General features: G+C 50.0%; 1 non-coding gene across 1 annotated transcript; it reads right to left on the reverse strand.

Moving 5' to 3' along the window:
* Positions 1–225: 225 nt before the first annotated feature.
* Positions 226–2,066, reverse strand: LOC143507924 (18S ribosomal RNA). Its single transcript, XR_013129022.1, has one exon. It is a non-coding gene; the product is annotated as an 18S ribosomal RNA (ribosomal RNA).
* Between the last annotated feature and the right edge of the window lie 6,298 nt (positions 2,067–8,364).

Below are 8,364 nucleotides of genomic sequence, written 5' to 3' on the forward strand. Positions count from 1 at the left end.
GCCGTAACCGTGTTTTTTAGCGCTTCGCACGAGCCAGAGAGTACCGAGGAGGTGCGCTCGAGATGGGGGGCTGTTTGGAGAGAACAGACCAGCTTGCGCCATCGCTGTTCAGGCGTTAAACATATGATGATCTCCAGTCCGGTACCGAAGCGCACAACCCTTTCCCCAGAGGCCCGAGGAGACGCACAGAGGCTGGGAGGAGGCGCGCCGGGCGGCGCTACCCGTTAATGATCCTTCCGCAGGTTCACCTACGGAAACCTTGTTACGACTTTTACTTCCTCTAGATGATCAAGTTTGATCGACTTCTCAGCACTACACCAAGGCCCACGAGGGGTCCCGGTGCGGCCGATCCGAGGACCTCACTAAACCATCCGATCGGTAGTAGCGACGGGCGGTGTGTACAAAGGGCAGGGACTTAATCAACGCGAGCTTGTGACTCACGCTTACTGGGAATTCCTCGTTCATGGGGAATAATTGCAATCCCCAGTCCCAATCACGATTGGGTTTCAGCGGATTACCCGCGCCTCTCGGCGAAGGGTAGGCACATGCTGAGCCAACCATTGTGGCGCGCGTGCAGCCCCGGACATCTAAGGGCATCACAGACCTGTTATTGCTCCATCTCGTGTGGCTGAACGCCACTTGTCCCTCTAAGAAGTTGATGCAGACCACGGAGGGCCGCATAACTAGTTAGCATGCCGGAGTCTCGTTCGTTATCGGAATTAACCAGACAAATCGCTCCACCAACTAAGAACGGCCATGCACCACCACCCACAGAATCGAGAAAGAGCCATCAATCTGTCAATCCTTTCCGTGTCCGGGCCGGGTGAGGTTTCCCGTGTTGAGTCAAATTAAGCCGCAGGCTCCACTCCTGGTGGTGCCCTTCCGTCAATTCCTTTAAGTTTCAGCTTTGCAACCATACTCCCCCCGGAACCCAAAGACTCGTGGTTTCCCGCACGCTGCCCGGCGGGTCATGGGAATAACGCCGCCGGATCGCGGGTTGGCATAGTTTACGGTCGGAACTACGACGGTATCTGATCGTCTTCGAACCTCCGACTTTCGTTCTTGATTAATGAAAACATTCTTGGCAAATGCTTTCGCTTTCGTCCGTCTTGCGCCGGTCCAAGAATTTCACCTCTAGCGGCGCAATACGAATGCCCCCGGCCGTCCCTCTTAATCATGGCCCTGGTTCCGGAAACCCACAAAATAGAACCGGAGTCCTATTCCATTATTCCTAGCTCAGGTATTCGGGCGAGTAGCGGCCCGCTTTGAACACTCTAATTTTTTCAAAGTAAACGCTCCGGACCCCGACCGGACACCCAGCCAAGGGCATCCGAGGGGCACCGGGAGGCAGGGTCTGGGACAGGCGGTGGCTCGCCTCGCGGCGGACCGTCAGCCCACTCCCGAAATCCAACTACGAGCTTTTTAACTGCAGCAACTTTAATATACGCTATTGGAGCTGGAATTACCGCGGCTGCTGGCACCAGACTTGCCCTCCAATGGGTCCTCACCCATGGGTTTAGGATACGCTCATTCCGATTACAGGGCCTCGAAAGAGACCTGTATCGTTATTTTTCGTCACTACACTCCCCGTGTCGGGAATGGGTAATTTGCGCGCCTGCTGCCTTCCTTGGATGTGGTAGCCGTTTCTCAGGCTCCCTCTCCGGAATCGAACCCTGATTCCCCGTTACCCGTGGTCACCATGGTAGGCGACTATAGTACCATCGAAAGTTGATAGGGCAGACATTCGAATGAGACGTCGCCGCCGCGGAGGGCGCGCGATCGGCCCGAGGTTATCTAGAGTCACCAAAGCGGCCCGGGGGGCCCGCGCCCCGCCGGATGGGTTTTGGATCTGATAAATGCACGCATCCCCCAGAGGGGTCAGCGCTCGTTTGCATGTATTAGCTCTAGAATTACCACAGTTATCCGAGTAACGTGTGGAGCGATCAAAGGAACCATGACTGATTTAATGAGCCATTCGCAGTTTCACTGTACCGGCCGTGTGTACTTAGACCTGCATGGCTTAATCTTTGAGACAAGCATATGTTACTGGCAGGATCAACCAGGTAGCTGCACCGCGGTGGTGAAAGGGACACCAGCTAACGTCGCGGCCACCTCGGCGTGCTCCATCCCCCGGGCAGGGTCAGGGGCCCACCTCGGTACCGGACGCCCACCATCGGTGCAGCAGGGGTGCGCCGTCAGCGTGGGGGAGAGAGCCCTCGTCAGCTCCCAGCACGCGCGCGCGCTACTGTGGGACGTAACCGAGAAATGAGTGATTCCGTGACCAGGCGGGGTGAGGCCAAGCATGTGTTGAACTAACCCGATCCACTGCTGGCTCTCACCCGTACACCATGGACGCCGATAGCGGACACCTGTGTAGACAGACCGGCCTTCAACGCTTCCCTCAGACGGTTCCGGGTGAGGATCGTGTCTTTTCAGACCGAGGCCCCCCCATAGAGGCATGCCCGCTGGTTTGGGGAGGAACTACCCGGGCGGCACAGAAGGCTTCAACCCTAGGCCCAACCCAAGGCCTGTGTCTCGGTCATCATGATCATACCGAGGCTGCCGACCTCCCATCCTGAAGGAGCGCACACACCTCATGGGAGAGTTTTTGATAGGTATGTCATGTTGAGGCTGCCGTCCTCAATGAGCGCAGTCACCCCTTTTGTACAGCTTTCGTTGGTGAACGATCATACCCGAGAGGCTGCCGACCTACCCGTCCTGAAGGAGCGCATCCACCTCTCGCCCTATTCCTGTACCTAGGTATGTCGCACCGAGGTTGCGGCTCTGAGCAATATATAGGATATGAGCTCGCACCTCATTGTACATTGCGCATTGGTTTGACCGGTTGTCTTTCTTATGACAGGGAGAAACCTTAAGTGGTAACCCGAGAGCCTAACCCCTGGCGGGCATCGTATGCCAATAGATCGGGAGAGCTCCGAACGCCCTCGAGATTGACGCTCTCCCTAAAAACCTGCTGGTAGGTTTTTGCAATCCACCGTACGCGTTTTCCTCCACGGCCGGGGAGGTTCTCGCCAGCCATGCCCGCCAAGGCAAATCTTCCCTCGGACACACCTCGGACGCTCGACCCCTGAAAAGGCCTGGCTGAACCAAGTGATGGTCGATGCTACTGGTATAACTGAAAAACCCCTGGCGGACTTGGGTTCGGATAACGGTCTTAGAGCGCACCTAGGTACTGTGCCATTGGATCCGGTAAGGCCAGCCGAAACCAGCATCTTCCGGGCTTGCGCACAGCACCCTCCGGATACGCACAGGCCGAGGTAGAGCATGTGAGGCTGGTGCCTGGAGGTCGGCGAGACCTCCAGTGTTAGGGGGGTCACCACTCCACCCCTAACCGGTGAAAGTGTTAGAGTCAGGCTAATGTTACCTTCACGCACCGCCTTGCATCCAGGCCTTATGAATGGGATAACCATTATAAGGTTAGGATGAACTCAAGAGACATGCTCTCCTATATACCTGCTGGTAGGTGTTTGCAATGCACCGTATGCGTTTTCCTCCACGGCCGGGGAGGTACTCGCCAGCCATGCCCGCCAAGGCAAATCTTCCCTCGGACACACCTCGGACGCTCGACCCCCGAAAAGGCCTGGCTGATCAAAGTGATGGTCGATGCTACTGGTATAACAGAAAAAACCCCTGGCGCACTTGGGTTCGGATAACGGTCTTAGAGCGCACCTAGGTACTGTGCCATTGGATCCGGTAAGGCCAGCCGAAACCAGCATCTTCCGGGCTTGCGCACAGCACCCTCCGGATACGCACAGGCCGAGGTGGAGCATGCAGGCTGGAGGTTGGACAGACCTCCATAAGGGGGGTCACCACTCTTACACCCATGCCCAGCAGTGGCATTTCGGTCGGGCGCAAGCAGTGGTTCGAAGGCCTGAGAGACACGGATGTCTTTGACCTCCATCAGCAGGGGTCACTTATCCCTCCCCTTAAGCCGTCAAGGTGCATTAGAGTCGGGCTAGTTCACCTTAACGCACTGCCTTTCTTCTGATCCTTATTATGGTACAATCATATAAGGCTCAGAAAGCATGCTCCCCTATATACCTGCTGGTAGGTGTTTGCATTACACCGTTAGCGCATTCCTCCAGGGTCGGGGAGATGCCAGACAGCCATGCCCGCCAAGGCAAATCTTCCCTCGGACACACCTCTGAGACTCGATTGCCGAAAGGGCATGGCTGATTCAATAAGTGGTTCGTGGCAATGGTATAACACCTACCATTCTCAAACACATGGGGGGGGTTTACGGCCTTAGAGCGCACCTAGGTGCTATACCATTGGATCCGGTAAGGCCAGCCGAAACCAGCATCTTCCGGGCTTGCGCATAGCACCCTCCGGATACGCACAGGTCGAAATACATTACGTGAGGATGGAGGTAGGACGACCTCCATAAGGGGGAGCATCACGCCTCCACCCTTGCCCAGCGTGGGCACTTTGCTCGGGCACAGCCCGTGTCATTTAAAGGCCTGGATCTTTTCAGACCTCCGGGGGGGGCCTCACTCCCCCCCTACTTTGCTCAGAGGGAGCCTCTTACTCGGATAAAGTGTGTGACATTACATGCCTTTAAGCCTGGAACCTTTCCGACATCCATACATAGGGCCCTCATGCTTAATCATAAGCCCAAATGTGCACTTTAAACGGATAAAGTGTGTGGCATTACATGCCTTTAAGCCTGGAACCTTTCCGACATCCACACATAGGGCCCTCATGCTTTATCATAAGCCCAAATGTGCACTTTAAATGGATAAAGTGTGTGGCATTACATGCCTTTAAGCCTGGAACCTTTCCGACATCCACACATAGGGCCCTCATCATTATTCATAAGCCCAAATGTGCACTTTAAACGGATAAAGTGTGTGGCATTACATGCCTTTAAGCCTGGAACCTTTCCGACATCCATACATAGGGCCCTCATGCTTTATCATAAGCCCAAATGTGCACTTTAATCGGATAAAGTGTGTGACATTACATGCCTTTAAGCCTGGAACCTTTCCGACATCCACACATAGGGCCCTCATCATTATTCATAAGCCCAAATGTGCACTTTAAACGGATAAAGTGTGTGGCATTACATGCCTTTAAGCCTGGAACCTTTCCGACATCCACACATAGGGCCCTCATGCTTTTATCATAAGCCCAAATGTGCACTTTAATCGGATAAAGTGTGTGACATTACATGCCTTTAAGCCTGGAACCTTTCCGACATCCACACATAGGGCCCTCATCATTATTCATAAGCCCAAATGTGCACTTTAAACGGATAAAGTGTGTGGCATTACATGCCTTTAAGCCTGGAACCTTTCCGACATCCATACATAGGGCCCTCATGCTTTATCATAAGCCCAAATGTGCACTTTAATCGGATAAAGTGTGTGACATTACATGCCTTTAAGCCTGGAACCTTTCCGACATCCACACATAGGGCCCTCATCATTATTCATAAGCCCAAATGTGCACTTTAAACGGATAAAGTGTGTGGCATTACATGCCTTTAAGCCTGGAACCTTTCCGACATCCATACATAGGGCCCTCATGCTTTATCATAAGCCCAAATGTGCACTTTAATCGGATAAAGTGTGTGACATTACATGCCTTTAAGCCTGGAACCTTTCCGACATCCACACATAGGGCCCTCATCATTATTCATAAGCCCAAATGTGCACTTTAAACGGATAAAGTGTGTGGCATTACATGCCTTTAAGCCTGGAACCTTTCCGACATCCATACATAGGGCCCTCATGCTTTATCATAAGCCCAAATGTGCACTTTAATCGGATAAAGTGTGTGACATTACATGCCTTTAAGCCTGGAACCTTTCCGACATCCACACATAGGGCCCTCATCATTATTCATAAGCCCAAATGTGCACTTTAATCGGATAAAGTGTGTGGCATTACATGCCTTTAAGCCTGGAACCTTTCCGACATCCACACATAGGGCCCTCATGCTTTATCATAAGCCCAAATGTGCACTTTAAATGGATAAAGTGTGTGGCATTACATGCCTTTAAGCCTGGAACCTTTCCGACATCCACACATAGGGCCCTCATCATTATTCATAAGCCCAAATGTGCACTTTAAACGGATAAAGTGTGTGGCATTACATGCCTTTAAGCCTGGAACCTTTCCGACATCCATACATAGGGCCCTCATGCTTAATCATAAGCCCAAATGTGCACTTTAAACGGATAAAGTGTGTGGCATTACATGCCTTTAAGCCTGTAACCTTTCCGACATCCATACATAGGGCCCTCATGCTTTATCATAAGCCCAAATGTGCACTTTAATCGGATAAAGTGTGTGGCATTACATGCCTTTAAGCCTGGAACCTTTCCGACATCCATACATAGGGCCCTCATGCTTTATCATAAGCCCAAATGTGCACTTTAATCGGATAAAGTGTGTGGCATTACATGCCTTTAAGCCTGGAACCTTTCCGACATCCATACATAGGGCCCTCATGCTTTATCATAAGCCCAAATGTACACTTTAATCGGATAAAGTGTGTGGCATTACATGCCTTTAAGCCTGGAACCTTTCCGACATCCACACATAGGGCCCTCATGCTTAATCATAAGCCCAAATGTGCACTTTAAATGGATAAAGTGTGTGGCATTACATGCCTTTAAGCCTGGAACCTTTCCGACATCCACACATAGGGCCCTCATGCTTAATCATAAGCCCAAATGTGCACTTTAAATGGATAAAGTGTGTGGCATTACATGCCTTTAAGCCTGGAACCTTTCCGACATCCATACATAGGGCCCTCATGCTTAATCATAAGCCCAAATGTGCACTTTAAACGGATAAAGTGTGTGGCATTACATGCCTTTAAGCCTGGAACCTTTCCGACATCCATACATAGGGCCCTCATGCTTTATCATAAGCCCAAATGTACACTTTAATCAGATAAAGTGTGTGGCATTACATGCCTTTAAGCCTGGAACCTTTCCGACATCCATACATAGGGCCCTCATGCTTTATCATAAGCCCAAATGTACACTTTAATCGGATAAAGTGTGTGACATTACATGCCTTTAAGCCTGGAACCTTTCCGACATCCATACATAGGGCCCTCATGCTTTATCATAAGCCCAAATGTACACTTTAATCGGATAAAGTGTGTGACATTACATGCCTTTATTCCTGGATCCTTCCTCACATCCAGAGAGAGGCATACCAACCTACTCTCATAAGCCCAAAAGTGCACTTTATTCGGATAAAGTGTGCAAAATTCCATGCATGGATCGTTTGTGAGATCCATAAAGAGGCCTGTCAAATCCTCTAAAATGCCCAGGGAGTGACCTTTGGTCGGGCAAAGCGTGCGCCATAATCCTTGTCTTCATTTATGGTATACCATATATGTGGCTTTCAGAAGACCCTCTCCCCTATATACCTGATGGTAGGTGTTTGCATATCACCCATTCATAAAATCATCCAGACAGGGGGAATGAGATGCATGTCCGTCTGGGTGCACATTCGGCGGGCACTGTCAGAGGATCGAGGCCTCTGGATGATCCACCCCTTGGTCAAAATTGGAACATAGTGCGATTTTTAGAACACAAAATCATACGTATGGTATAACATTTTTATCGACATAGAATTATTTTCGCCGAAAACTGACGCCTATGGTATACCAAATGAAGCGACATAGAATATTTTCCACTTGAAAACTTCGTGCTGCTGGTATATTTATGGACATAGTGCAATTTTAACAGAATATGGGACTCTGTGCATTTTCTGAAGAAAATATCTTGCGTATGGTATAATTCAGGAAGGGAAATAGACTAATTTCCAACAAATACTTCATGCTACTGGTATATTTAAGGACTTTGTTCATTTACTGATCTGACACTTCAGAGTCAATTTACACCTATTTCTAAGCAAGATAGAAAAAAAAAACTGACAATTTTTCTTGATCCTGGTGATGTACCCGAGCTAAAGAGCATGTTTTTCGGACACTTTTATGCTTTTTTCCCTTAAAGCCACCACCTGGCAATGTTATAGCATTGGACTCTGTGCATTTCCTGAAGAAAATATCTTGTGTATGGTCTAACAAAGTAAGGGACATAGACTAATTCACTCATAAAACTCCATGCTTCTGGTATATTTATGGACTTTGTGCAAATTCTGACTTGAAAACCTCCACATGATGTTGGTATAATAACTTTACCTCATGCCCAGATGAGTGCACCTTCATCGGACACTTCAACTAGGCTGAGGTGTCTGGAGGAGCCACCCAGTGGCACGTACATATGGTATAACAGAAAAAAAACGATGGAGTACCGGTGACATCTTGTGGACTTTAAGAGTCAATGCGCCTTCCAAATAAGATTAAACTGTGCACTTT

This window comes from Brachyhypopomus gauderio, unplaced genomic scaffold (assembly GCF_052324685.1).
Source record: "Brachyhypopomus gauderio isolate BG-103 unplaced genomic scaffold, BGAUD_0.2 sc754, whole genome shotgun sequence".
NCBI classification, from domain to species: domain Eukaryota; kingdom Metazoa; phylum Chordata; class Actinopteri; order Gymnotiformes; family Hypopomidae; genus Brachyhypopomus; species Brachyhypopomus gauderio.